This window comes from Equus caballus, chromosome 21 (genome assembly GCF_041296265.1).
Source record: "Equus caballus isolate H_3958 breed thoroughbred chromosome 21, TB-T2T, whole genome shotgun sequence".
In the NCBI taxonomy this organism is placed as follows: domain Eukaryota; kingdom Metazoa; phylum Chordata; class Mammalia; order Perissodactyla; family Equidae; genus Equus; species Equus caballus.
Genome location: NC_091704.1, coordinates 10,216,550 through 10,231,234, shown reverse-complemented (window position 1 = coordinate 10,231,234; position 14,685 = coordinate 10,216,550). Strand labels below are relative to the sequence as shown.

At 33.0% G+C, this 14,685-nt stretch overlaps 1 pseudogene; it reads right to left on the bottom strand.

The window, feature by feature from the left end:
• Positions 1–989: 989 nt before the first annotated feature.
• On the bottom strand, positions 990–1,985 carry LOC138919971 (olfactory receptor 2M3-like; annotated as a pseudogene).
• Positions 1,986–14,685: the final 12,700 nt, after the last annotated feature.

Here is a 14,685-nt window from a genome sequence, read left to right as displayed (position 1 = left end):
GAATACCCAGTTAGCCATGCTGGAAATAATGACCCATATAAACTGAAATAATAAATGGTTACTATTTAGAGTGCCCAAATTTGTGGTAATTTGTTATGCAGCAAAGAAAAAAAAATACAATGAGGATTTTGTAATAGAGTTTTAACAGAACAGTTCATATTCATATTATGATATAAAGATTCTTTTCTCATAAAAACACCAGAATCTCCATAATTATATATAACAATATAATATGTATACAACAATATGTATGGAGTTGTGACATGAGATTTATGAAAAATATACACTACATAAAAACAAGACTTCATTAAAACAATTATCATGTTTTCAGGCAATTGTCATATATTACCCATATATGGATTAGAAAATCTAAGGATGGGAAATCTAGACTTTAAAGATTCATATTCAGATTTCAGTCACCCATTTATAAGGTTAATGTCTATAGACGAAGGAAATAAATGGGAGCTCCTCAATCCTCTGATATTCGGAGGACAGTGTTCGGTACACATAAAGCTCCATATGCCTACCCCTCAATCTAATACTTCTGTTTTCTCAATCCAGTTAAGATAAATTTATTTTTATAATGATCTAAAATACATACCTAAAACTTTGCATATAAGAAGATTGGCTATTTTTAAAAAATTGAACAGTCCAAGGTACGATATTAGACCCAGTAGAATAATTTTTTTGCCAAAGTTATGTCTATGACATGTTAAAATACTAAGTTTAATCAGTACAGTCAAGCAATGTGTATTAGGATGGGAAAATGTCTCTCATTTTTTAACTGATATTATTTAAAATATATATAAATTGTGCATTTTGTCTTACAATAAATATTTCCTTATAACCGTATGTTGAATTTATTATGAAAAATGAAATATTTCAAAAAAAGAATGCAGTTTTTCATAGCTGAATCCTATGTAGTTGCCATAAATCTATAACAATGGGTAAATATTAGATACTGAATTGTATTGGTTGAATACATCAATTTAAACATACAGCAAAGAATATAGGGGAAAAAGCAAAGCATAAAGATTATTGGGCAACTTACTCTCCAGGCTTGACCTTCCCTTTGTGAAAGCTCTGGCCACTTCCTTGTTGTGAAGGCTGTAGATGAGGGGATTCAGCATGGGTGTAAAAATGGTGTAGAAAGCTGATACCATCTTGTCCTGGGTCGGGGAACGATCTGAAGTGGGTTGCATGTATATGAACATGGCGGCTCCATAGTACATTCCCACCACCATGATGTGGGAGGAACAGGTGGTGAAAGCTTTGCGGCGACCATCTCCAGTTCCCATGCGAATGACAGCGCGAATAACATGAACATAAGAAGCAATGATTACGGCTACAGGGAAGAGAAGCATAATAACACAGCAGATAAATATCATCCTTTGAAACAGTAATGTGTTAGTGCATGAGAGAGTGAGCAGGGCAGGGACATCACAGAAAAAATGAGGAATTTCCCGGGCACCGCAATATGAGAAGGATAATGCAACTGCCACTTCAATTATACCATCAAGGGAGCCAAGAATCCAGGAAGAGGCTGCCATGAGACCACAGATTTTCTGGCTCGTGAGAATTGAGTATCGCAATGGGTAGCAGATGGCAACATAATGGTCATAGGCCATTGCAGCCAACAGGAAACATTCAGCTCCAAGCAGGGACACATAGAAAAATATCTGGGTTCCACAACTGGCCAGAGAGATTTACTTCTTGCCAGACAAGTAATTGAAAGCCATCTTGGGTACAGTGGTGCAAATGAGCATGAGGTCCATGAGGGACAGTTGGCTGAGGAGGAAGTACATGGGAGTGTGGAGCTGAGTGTCCAGGTAGATGAGGAGAACCATGGCAGTGTTTCCCATGAAGGCCACTGTGAAGATGCTCAAGACCAGAGAAAAGAGAAAGATGTGGGTGGGATTATGATTGAAGATTCCTAGCAGGATGAAGCCTGAGTTGATGGTTTGATTCTCCCATGCCATGATGAATATTTCGCTATATACAATGCAACATGAGAGAAAATTTTAATGCAAAATGTATTGTTAACAGACATAATAAGCTACATAGTAGAAACATGAGAGTTTGTCAAGTCACATAATCAAGTAAGGCAACAAGTCAATTCCTGTGGTGTAGATCATCCCTTTATAATTACAGTATGATCATGAAAGACTCATGAATTTTTGAGACATCAATATCATTTTCATTATTTTTCCATGGAACTCAGCATATCACACCACTATGCTAATAAAAATTCTGTCTATCGAAGTGTAGAGGGAAGCACGCATTTGTGGAAATGAGACAGAGTTAGTCAAATGTCAGGTCAACAGAAGACATTGAAAAATCAATTATGAGAAGTCTGTTAAGTAGGCCTTATTCTAATAATGGTGAATTGAAGTGGAAGTAGCTCCTCATTGATATGCTCTTCCCCCACTCCATCTCTAAAAATGATGTGTGTCCAAAAGATATAGGCCATTTTACTCAAGAAGCAAGATAGAGAAGAGTGCAAGAGCATAGCTCAAATGCCTGTGACAGATTACTTTAGCTGCATGATCTTGGGCAATTATTAATTTCTCCATGACTTATTTTCCACTCTTAAAATTTGAATATTTATAATATATATATTATAGAGTGTTATTAAAACTAAGTGAGATCATATTTATAAAGTATGAACATTAGCTGGGATACAGTGTGTATCATGTAAGTATTTCTTAAATAAGTAAATACTACTGGAGGGAAGAAAGACTACTCCTACTTCATCTCTAGACTATTATTGTTTATATAAAATTTATCTTTCTCATTTTCTTAGCAAGAACTTTTAGGGAGATTTCTTTGGCTACACAATAGCATATCGATAATTCTCTATTTTCACATCTATTTATTTTTCTTTCTTTATTCCTTCTTCAAAGAACAAGACATTCTTCTTTCTGTCTCCATTAATACCACCTGAACAGTTTGTAGACATACTCTGTCTCTTGCACATTTGTGTCCTCCTAAACTCTATCTGTAATAGTCACCAATTTTGTGTATATTGCAGTTCAATTATAAGCCAGTATTCACTACATCTTAAATGTCTAATTAGTTATAAACACACTTAGAAACATTTCTTACATTTGCAATGCTTACAAGAAATTCAACACACACTGTATGAATAATTATAACCAATTCTACTTAACTTTTTTCAGGTATTTTTATTTTTTCACTCTTCTCACACACAATTGCTGCTTAAATCTTTCTAAAACAGTCTTCTAACCTTTTGCGAACCTGTCATTATATGCACCACAGAAATACCTTCAAAAATTTCTCTTGAAAATTGCCCATGATTTTTCATACTACCTAAATGAAATTTAATGCCCAACAGAAAATTAACACATCACTTGACACAGCATAATCTCAGTCCTTCTAGCAAGTGATACGTATTTTCTATTTCAAGTTCACTCATGGTGTTATACTTGTGTGGAATTCTCCCTCTCCCTATGTTTTAAAATATAAAGATTAACACTTATGAAAAACAACGTAGATGAAATTATCCCCTGACGATTTACCACTTTTTTCCCTTGTACAAAGCAGTGCTTTAATCAATTGTGCTGCATCCTGGAATATTATCCAAAACAACAGAATCATTAGTTCTTTCCATTTGGACCTAAATTGCATAATTAATTGTTCTATAAACTAGGAGGTTAGGAACCTTGAAAGCTGTTTGGCCTGAGGAATTCCATGGACCAGAAACTATTTTGACCTGTACTTAACTTTCTTCTTGTTTCTCTTTCTGCCTAGACACAGCCGCATGGTGCTGTGGAGCTTCAGTCTTACTCATGTAGCTGGGATCATCTGGGCAAGTGAAATGTTGCTGCCATCCTGCAGTCCATTCTATGTCCAAACCTCCAAATCAAATTTCTTTGGAGTATCTTTTAAAAGAGAAATTGTTTAAGGTAATGCTGTAACTATTTAGCACTATGCTGCTGTTGTCCCCATTATCAACTAACGGCAGGATCTGCCTCTATCATTAGGACTCATTGGCCACCCCACATTTTGCTCATGGATGCTTTTCATGATCCCTGTGTCAACAACAAACTCCAACATATTTTAAGTTCCTGTCTCTTCACCTTATGTCCATATCTGTAAAATCATTCTTCATTTTAGCCCATAATAGAACCCTCTGGAAGAACAGCAGTGTGGGATAGTAGAACTAATCAAGACTAGCTGGTTTCTATTAATGTCAGTTTGTAAAATCTTGATCAATTTGAGTTGAGAAACAGTGTTAAGTTGTCCATTCCTAGTAAAGAAATGAAATATTTGCAGTGCAGTTGGTGGAGAGGTTTAGCTCATATATACACATACGATTGAGCTTAGGTCTCCTCTGAGGAGGTTTCTCGTGCCTGAAATTCTTTCCTATTCCAAAACCCTTTACCTTTGTGTATTATCTCTCTCTTTCATGTTCCAGCACTCACACGTGTGTATCTTTCTTTAGGACTCCTTCTTTATTCTGTAGATAGCAAGTTCTACATCTATTGAACTTACAGAAGAAGAGTGGCCTACTATCTCTTTTCTGTATAAAAAGCAAATATTACGGACCTTCATTCACGCTGTGAAACATATTTGGTGAGGAATTTTTAAGAATTAACTCATTCTATCTTTGCATCAACCTTGTGAGGAGCGGAGGGAATTAAGAAATAATCTCAGAGACATTAGTTAACCTACCTGGTGACATAGGAATTGGTGGTAGAGCAAGATTGCAAACTCGGGTTTATGTGATTGGAATCTTGCTCTACCACCAATTCCTATGTCACCAGGTAGGTTAACTAATGTCTCTGAGATTATTTCTTAATTCCCTCCGCTCCTCACAAGGTTGATGCAAAGATAGAATGAGTTAATTCTTAAAAATTCCTCACCAAATATGTTTCACAGCGTGAATTTATCAGATGAGCCTTACCACCACCATTATACAGATTCCTGTCACACCTTTATTTTTCTATAATCTTCCAATAGCCTCCACTGTTATTCACCTGCCATTATTTTTGAAAATGTTCTATTTTCCTTTACAATATCATCAATTGCTGTTTGACAAGTTACATGCTTATTCTGTATTCTCTTAATCAAACAAGAGAGGTTTGCACGCAGACAGAGCACATAAGATCCCCATAAGCGGCTGGAGCACAAACGCACAGATTAGATCCAGTGGAGAGCATTGCAGTAATTCATAATTTAGCATATGTTACATTGTTCCAAATCATGCCTTATGTTTACTTAGCATCTTCACATGTATTATTTCATTCAGTCTTCATAAAAACTGTGACACATATAAGAAACATAATGATTTTATAGAAAAAAAGGTAAGTTGCAGATCAACCTGAAAAATTACCTATTTAAAGGATCTTAAAATATCAAAAAGTCTAATATACATAACTTTTGAATAAAATGTGATTTCATTTGATTGAACGCCTGAATGCCTAAGATATTTTGGAATATATTTTCTACCTCAGTCTTAACTTCTAGATGTTCTGAGCAAGATATGATATTACTCACAGAGCAACCGGAAACCTTTAAATTTCCAAAGAAAATCTACACAACACAATTTTACTAAGTCATGTGTGATTTAATTTTGCAATCGCTCCAAGGAATTCAGTTCCTTGTCTTCAATTATAGCACTGTGTGTTATCATCCAATTTTTCCCCTAGGGCCTCACATACAATTAGTTTCCAACTTGGAAATATAAATTGTATTGATTTTAAGATCAAATAGAAAGTTCTGCTACCTTGGTTATTGATATAAAGTTTCTATTATTTTCTCCTCTCTCTCCTGGCTCATTCATATAGTAATAACACCGTTTTCACTCTCCTTTTTTTCTCTCTCATATTTTCAAAATCTCTCTATTAACTCCATAAAATTAAGGGAAAAATTGCATTGACTTTCTCATTTTATACAAAATAAATAAATTCCTCATGGTGTTTGCTCTTAGTTACCTGTAAACAGAACTCTATTAAACTTCAACAATATTTTCAAACTGATAAATCAAGTGGTCTTATTCTGGGCATCATTAAACATGAGATTCCTTATCAGAGATTTCAGCGTTATTACAAATTATTCTTTCTTTGGAAGCTTGCCATTTGCTGTTACTCTTTTCTGATTCTTCTATTAGTTGTCTTATTATTATCCTCAAATACACTGGGTTAATTTTTCTCTCCACGGAATAATCTGATTCCCCATGATTTTTAGACGTTTTCCTCTCTTTCAGATTTGCTCACACTTATTTATTTATTCATTTATTTCTTTACATTTACAGATGGCTTGATCTGTATGTTTTCAGTGAATATTTTTTTCTGATTACAGATGTTACCAAAAGCCTACCATTTATATAACTTTGATATTTCTTTCTTGACTCATACTGACAACGCCACATTCCAAACTTTCATCTGCCAATGAATCTACTGCTTTAAAACAACACATTTCAGCTTGTAAGTCAAGCTCCATGTTGTTAATGGTGTTCTTCACTGGGTGTCATGGAGCAGCAATAACCTAGAAAAGGAATGTCTCCATTTTCAAGATCACTTAATAATTGCATGCGAGACTTCTTGGTCTATTTTATTTACTCACTAGCTATGTAAACAGAAAAAGAAGTTTCTTTCATCATGTTCTCAAAATGATTTGATATTGCTTGCATTTTTTAAACTTTTGTGAACCTATTATGTGAGAAATGGTTTCTTGCTCTTACATTAATGTGCGTTTTCTTTACTGACTTGTGTGGTTGTCTCATGTATTTATTGGCTATTTGTGTTTCCTTTTCAATGAATTGCATTTAAAAATAAATCATCATTAATTTATCTTTTACAAAAGCAAAAAGATTGGCATATAATTTCATATTTTTTAATTGTAGACAACCAATTTTTGTAGAATCATGTCTTCTACTGAACCCTCTTTCTACACTGATTCATAATGCCATCTAATATCATTAACCAAATTCGCATGTTAAAAATTCTGATTCAGGGTCCTTTAAGTGGATTCATTTTTTTTATTAGACTATTACTTGGTTCCTGTTTTTAGGGCTAAAAACAAGTGTTTGTACCACTGACAATTTCATCCCTTGCTATGATTCTTTATTTTTAAAGATTTATTAAGTATTCTTTCTACTTTATTTTCCATATTAGTCTTATTATCAGTTTTTCTAATTTCTTCAAAAACTGTTGTGATTTATAGTATTATAATTACAGTACATGTAGTTCCCTAAAGACTATGAGAAGCCCCATGTTATCCTCAAACTGCTTAAATCTAGGTTTTAACATGACAAGATGAATTATTTTGTTTCAGTCACATATGAAGTGGCATATGTTAGAAAACCAGTTATTTATAACTAAAAATAATTTCTAAATTATTTGGATTATGTCCTAATTCTGGATCATAAGTATAATTTGTTTAGTATTAATAGCCATGAACAAAACTGCTGTTCTAATTTATACATAAGCATAAGTTAACTAGATACCAGCAGATTGCTTTCCAAGATGCCAATATCAGAACATGTTTTCAAAAGCAGTTCTGAGAATTTTTATCTGTCTTTATCCTTGGCATCATTTAGCATTATCCAGTTTCTGAAATTTTGCAAGTCTATTGGGCACAAAGTGATAGTTTGTCATTGTTAAATTGCCATTTTTCTGATTATTAATGAAATACAACTCTTCAGACAAATGTTACTTTGTTTTTTTCACAAATTTTTAATATGTAGTAGTTCCTTGAATATTTTAGTTTTTATTGGTTTGTTGGTTTTAAACATAGAAAATATCTTCCTTCAATCTGTTTCAGTGTGTTAATTTTTTTCATGCTGTCCTTTATCAGATAATTAAAGTAATTAAATAACATTGTATTAATCTTTTATTGTATAACCAATTGGTTTCTTTCTCTTTATCAGAAATAGATTGTTTTATGTTCAAATAATTCTGTAGTATTACATTCCATACTTAAGTCTTTAACCAATCTAGAGTCCAGATTAAATATACATGTAAGAATCTAAATTTGTTTCTCGTCTATGTAATAAGCAAGCTTTCTCGACAACAGATCAGATTATTTTTGTCATTTTTATCTGCATTTTTTCTTTATCAGATACTGAATTTTTAATGCTTTAAGTTGTGTTTTGAGATCTCAATGATCTCTTTTAATTTTATTATGCTTATACCAGGATAGTGTCATAAATATATCTTTGTGTTTTATATGAATATACAGATGGTTCAACTTACAATTTTTTGCCTTTATGATGACGTGACACAAATTCAGAAGTAACTGTGGTTCAAATTTTGAATTTTGATCTTTTCCTGGGCTAGTCATATGTGGTGCAATATTTTCTCATGGTGCTGGGCAGTGGCAGTGAGCCACAGCCCACAGTCAGTCACACCACCAAAGGGAAAATAACTGATATACTTAGAACCATTACACAGCCATACAGCCATTCTGTTTTCGCAACAGTACAGTCATCAATAAATTACGTGAGCTATTGAACACTTTACTACAAATTAATCTTTGTGTTTGATTTTGCTCAACTGTAGGCTAACGCAAGTGTTCTGAGCATGTGTAAGGTACACTAGGCTAAGCTGTGATGGTTGGTAGGTTAGGTGCACTAAATGTATTTTTGACATGATATTTTCAACTTACAATGAGTTTATTGGGATGTAACCCCACCATAAGTCAAGGAAGGCCTGTATATTGGGAAAATTGCATTGACAATAGAGTGGCCGAGAGGATACTCTATGATGTCTGAAGAAGGTCCATGAATATACTATGTATTTCCACTTTGTTCTTTTGGGGATGCTTGCTTTTAAATGTCAACCATGCTATAAACAGTCTACTTCCCTGAGGTTTTCATGATGTGGAGAAATAATTAGCCATACGCAGAGACTATACGGAGAGAAGAATGTGAAAAAGAGAGAGAAGGACCCTCAGGCAGCTCCCAACTGCTTCACAGCTCCGCTATTCCAGGGTCAGCCACCATGTGACTGCACGAGGGAATCTGAGCTAAGATCTCCCAGACGAGGTCTTCCTGGATTCTTGACTCAGAAAACATGAGAGATTATAAAATTATCATATTGGTTAAAGCCACTAAGTTTGGGAGGACTGTTAGGCAACAGTAGATAATCGGAACTGGAATCTTTAATTTTGGAACCCAGCATTTGTGGATGACTGCCACAAGATTTGTTTTGTTTGTTTTCTCCCAACTTGTTAGATTTTATTTGTATATATTTTGATTACTTGTTAAATTATTATTGACAATTGAGATTAATCTTTACAGTTTAGATATCAAACGTTGTCTAGCATGATGAAATTCCTTGGCAGCTGCTGCCTCTGAATGCTATTTGAAGTTTTGTAAATGTCTGTAGAATAGTAACTTGCCTATACCTGCAGAAACATCTTGTTCTATGTTCTTCCCTTTTAAGTAGATTTTTAATGATAATTTACTTTAGGATTACATTATATGTATAACCATTTCATACATTTTCATACTTTTTGAGTCACTTTTGGTAACTAAATCATTTTATCTAAGGTTTCATAGTCTGTTAGTGGAAGATTTTCACAATATATTTTTTTTTAAAAGATATCTTTATTGTGTCAGTTTCTAAATTCCCTTGTACATTTCAATATATTATTGTCTGTACTGACTTTATTTAATGGCACTTGCTATGGTTTGTATTCTCTAAGAATGGTTACTTGTTTTTTCAGTTTCTGTAAAGCTTTTTTGCTGTTTTCTCTAATTCTATCTCTTGACACTACTACTTCTAATTTTTTAAAAAATAAGTTAAAAATCTTTCAGAAAAATATAACAAATTGAAATATATCAAGATATTATTATAAGGTAGCTAAAGAGCTGATTCAAGTGACTTGAAACATAATAATTTGCCTATATACCCTCAGTGGAAAACATCTAAGGGAAAAATAAAATGGAAAAGTCCCTAACTACTCTCAGAAATTCATAATGGTGGTGATTTTGTGGGTAATGTTATTCTGTTTGTTGTGTGGGTTTTGAAGGATAAAACAAAGTGGACAAAAGTTTTCAACTCATTGAGATTAATACCAAAGAGCTCAGTTGGTGGGTTGCACGGTAAAAGAATGTTTAGCTAAGTAAGAAATTATCAGATTTTCTTCCAATTGGTTGTACCACTTTTACATTCCACCAGCATTGGATGAGAGTTCCTGTTAATCCATATCTTACCCATAATTTGGTCGTGTTAGTGTTCTGGATTTGGTTACTCTAACAGGCATGCAGTAGCATCTCATCTTAGGTTTAATTTGCAATTCCCTAATGAGATATGATGTTGAGTTCTTTTCATACCTTCATTTTCCATCTGTACATCTTCTTTAGTGAAGTGTCTGTTCAGATAGTTTGCTTATTTTTTAATGAGGTTGTTGATTTCCTTATTGTTGAGCATTAAGAATTCCATACGTTTTGGATAACAGTCACTTTTCAGACAGGTATTTTACCAATATTTTCTCCCAGCTTTGGCTGTCTTCTCCTTCTCTTGATAGCGCCTTTCACAGAGCAGCTTTTAAGTTTAATGAACTCCAGTTTATCAATTTCTTATATGAACTGTCCATTCGATTTTTTATCTAAAAGATTATCATCATACCCAAGGTCATCCAAATTACCGCCTATTTTATCTTTTTGAAGTTTTATAGCCTTGTGTTTTACATTTAGGTCTATGATCATTTGTGTTAATTTTTGTGAAGGGTGTTGGATCTGTGTCTAGATACACTTTTCAGCATGTGAATATGCACTTGTTGCAGAACCGTTTGTTAAGAAAACTATCTTTGTTCATTCTATTGACTTTGTTCCTTTGTCAAAAATCAGTTGACTGTATTTGTGAGGGTCTATTTCTGGACTCTGTATTATGCTCCATTGATTAATCTCTTTCTCCAGTATTACACTGTCTTGGTTAGTGTAGTTTCATAGTGCATCTTGAATCTTGCTAGTGTCAGTCATCCAACTTTGTTCTTCTCCTACAATATTTTGTTAACTTTTCTAGATTCTTTGTTTTCTATGTACACTTTAGTAACACTTTATTGATATACACAAAATAATTTACAGGGATTTTGATAGGGATTGCATTGAATCTGTAATTTGATTTAAAAAAAGAGGAACATCTTGACAATATTGAATCTTCCTGCTCATGAACATGAATTCTCTCTATTTTTTAGTTTTTTTATTTTGTATCTTTCATCAGAATTTCCTATATAATTTTTATATAGACCTTAGATTTAGGCCTAAATATTTCATTCTTGGTAGTGCTAATGTAAATGGCAATGTGTTTTAATTTTGAATTACAATTATTCAATGCTAGTATGTAGAAAAACAATGAACTTTTGAATAGCAAGCTTCAATTTTGCAAACTTGTTATAGTCACTTAGTAGTTCCAAGAGGTTTTTTTCCCCAATCTGTGTACTTTTTATTTTTCTTCTCTTATTTTCCTGAACTCCAGCACAATGTTGAGTGAAAGTGAAGAGAGGGAGCATCCTTATTCCTGACCTTAACAGAAATGATTACAGTTTCTCATCAATAAGTATGATTTAGTTGTAGGTATTTTATAGATGTTCTTTATCAAATTGAGGAAATCCTTGGTATTCCTAGTTTGTTGAGAGTTTTTATATAGAATAGACGTTCAGTTATATCAGATAATTTTTCTGCATATATTGATATGATCATGTTCTTTTTCTTTTGTTTGTTGATGTGATAAGCTATATTTACTTATTTTTGAATGTTCAACCAGCCTTGCATGTCTGAAGTAAATCCCACTGGTCCTAGTATATAATTTAGTTTATACATTGATGAAATGAATTTGAAAATATTTAGTTGAGAATTTTTGCAAAAACGTTCATGAGAGTTATTGGTCAATAGTTTTAATTTCTTGTAGTATATTTGTCTGGTTTTGGTACTAGGATAATGCTGGCTCATAGAGTGAGTTAGGGAGTATTCCCTCTGCTCCTATCTCCTGGAGGTAATTGAAGAGAATGGGCGTAATTCTTCCTTAAGTGTTGGGAGAGTTCTCCATTGAGCCCATCTGGGTTTGTCGCTTTCTATTTGGGAAACCTATTAATTATTGACTCAAATTCTTTAACTAGGCCTATTCAGCTTGTTTAATTATTTTTTGTGAGCTTTGGCAAAACATGAAATTTTAAAAAACGGCCCATTTCATCTAGATTATCAAATTTCTTGGCATAGAGTTGTAATGGTATTCCTTTCTTGCCTTTTTAATATGCATTGTATCCACAGTGATGCTCCCTCTTCATTGTCGTATCAGTATCATGTGTTCCTTCTCGTACTTTTTTTTTCTTAGTTAGTCTAGCTGGAGTCTTATCACTTTTATTGATCTTTTAAAAGAATCAGCTCTAGGTTGTGTTGATTTTCTCTATTTCCTATTTTTAACTACATTGGTTTTGCTCTATTTTTTCTTTTGATTACTTTGACTTTAATTTGCCCTTCTTTTTCTAGTTTCCTAAGGTGGAAGCTTAGGTTATTAATTTTAGATCTTTTTTCTTTTCTAATATGTATGTTAAATGTTAAAAGTCCCCCTTAAGAACACTATTACTGCATTGCACAAATTTTGATAAATTGTGTCTTTATTTTCATTTAGTTCAAACTATTTTTTAAATTTATCTTGAGATCTCTTCTTTGAATCATGTGTTATTTACACGTTGTGTTTAGTCTCCACATATTGGGAATTTTTCAACTTTATTTCTCTTATTGGTTTCTAATTTATTTCTATTGTGGTCTGAAAGTATAAATTGTATAATTTGTGTTTTCTGAATCTATGTGCTATATGGCTCTGAATGTGGTCTATCTTGGTGAATATTCCATATGAGCTTGAAAAAGGTTGTGCACCCTGCTATTGTTGGATGAAGTATTCTATAGATCTCAATAATACACAATTGATTGATAATGCTTTTGTGTTTAACTATGCCCTTACTAATTGTTCTGCCTACCAGGTCTGTTCATTTCTAATAGAGAAAGTTGAAGTCTCCAACTAAAATAGTATATTCATCTATTTACCCTGCATTCTGTCAGCATTTGCCTCATATATTTTGATACTTTGTTAGGTGTGTAAACACTAAGGATTGTTATATGTTCTTGTAGAATTGACCACTTTATCATTATGTAATGCCACTCTTTTTTCCTGATAATTCTCCCATGCTCTGATGTCTGATCTGCCCGAAATTAATATAGTTTCCCCACTATTCTTTTATACTATTGTTAGCATAGTATATCTTTCTCCATCTCTTTTAATTGTATGATTTCACCCATACTTGGAAGACATACAAACAAACAAAGATATGGAGAATAGATTGGTAGTTACCATAGGGGAATGGGTTGGTAGGAGGGCGTATAGGGTAAAGGGACACAAGTGTACTGAGGCAGGTGGAAACTAGACTTTTGGTGGTGAACATGATGTAGTCTATAGATGAAATCAAAATATAATCACTTCTGTTCACCTGTACACCCTCTGTACACCTGAAATTTATGTAATGCTACAAATCAATATTACCTCAATAAAAAAAATAAATAAATATTTAAAACATAATAATTTTAGTTTATTCATGTCTTTATATTTAAAGTGGGTTTCTTGTAGACAACACAGAGTTGGGTCTGATTTTTGATGCACTCTGACAATCACTGTCTTTTAATTGGTGTATTTAGACCACTGAGATTTAAATTGATTATTGACACATTTGAGTTAACATCTACTTACATCTTACTCTTTTCTACTTGTTGTCCTTGTTCCTTTGTCTTATTTCTGTCTTGCACTCTTTTTCTAACTTTGGTGTTTTTAATTGAATATTATATGTGATTCTATTTTCTCTTTTTTCAAGCATGTCATTTATAATTTTGTTTTACTTTTTTAATAGTTGTGCTAAAGTTTGTGATATGCAATTACAACTAATCTAAGTCCACTTTAATTAACATTATACCTTTTCACTGGTTCTGCACATACCATATAATAGTTAAGTATTCTCAATTCTTCCTCCCCATTCTTGTATCTTTGCTGTCATGCATTTCACTTATGCGTCATCTATAATCATCAAATTCATTGTCGTTTTTATTATTTTGAACAAAATGTTATATTAGATCAATTAAGACTAAGAAAAATAAAATTTTTATTTTGCTTTCATTTATACCTTCTCCTATGCTCTTCCTTTCTTTACGTAGATCCAGGTTTCTGATCTATACAGTTCTCCTTGTCTCTGAAGAACTTCTTTTAACATTTTTTTTAATTGAGGTAATATTGGTTAAGAGCATTCTATAAGTTTCAGATGTGCATCATAAAATTTGGATTTCTGTGTAAATTACATTATTTTTATCTTATGTTTTAATTTATTTTTAAGTAATTTTATTAAGATTATAATGGTTTATAACATGGCATAATTTGGGGCATACGTTATTGTTTATCAATTCCTGCATACACTTCATTGTTGTCACCCCCAATAGTCTAATTTTTATCCGTCACCATATATATGTACCCCTTTGTCCCTTTCACCGACCCCCAAACCTCCTTCCCCTCTGGTAAGCACTAATCTGTTCTCTTTATCCAGATATTTGTTATCTTCCACATATGAGTGAAAATCATTTATCAGACAAGGAGTTGATCTCCAAAACGTATAAAGAACACATACAACCCAACAACAACAACAAAAAACAACCCGATCAAAAAATGGGCAGAGGAA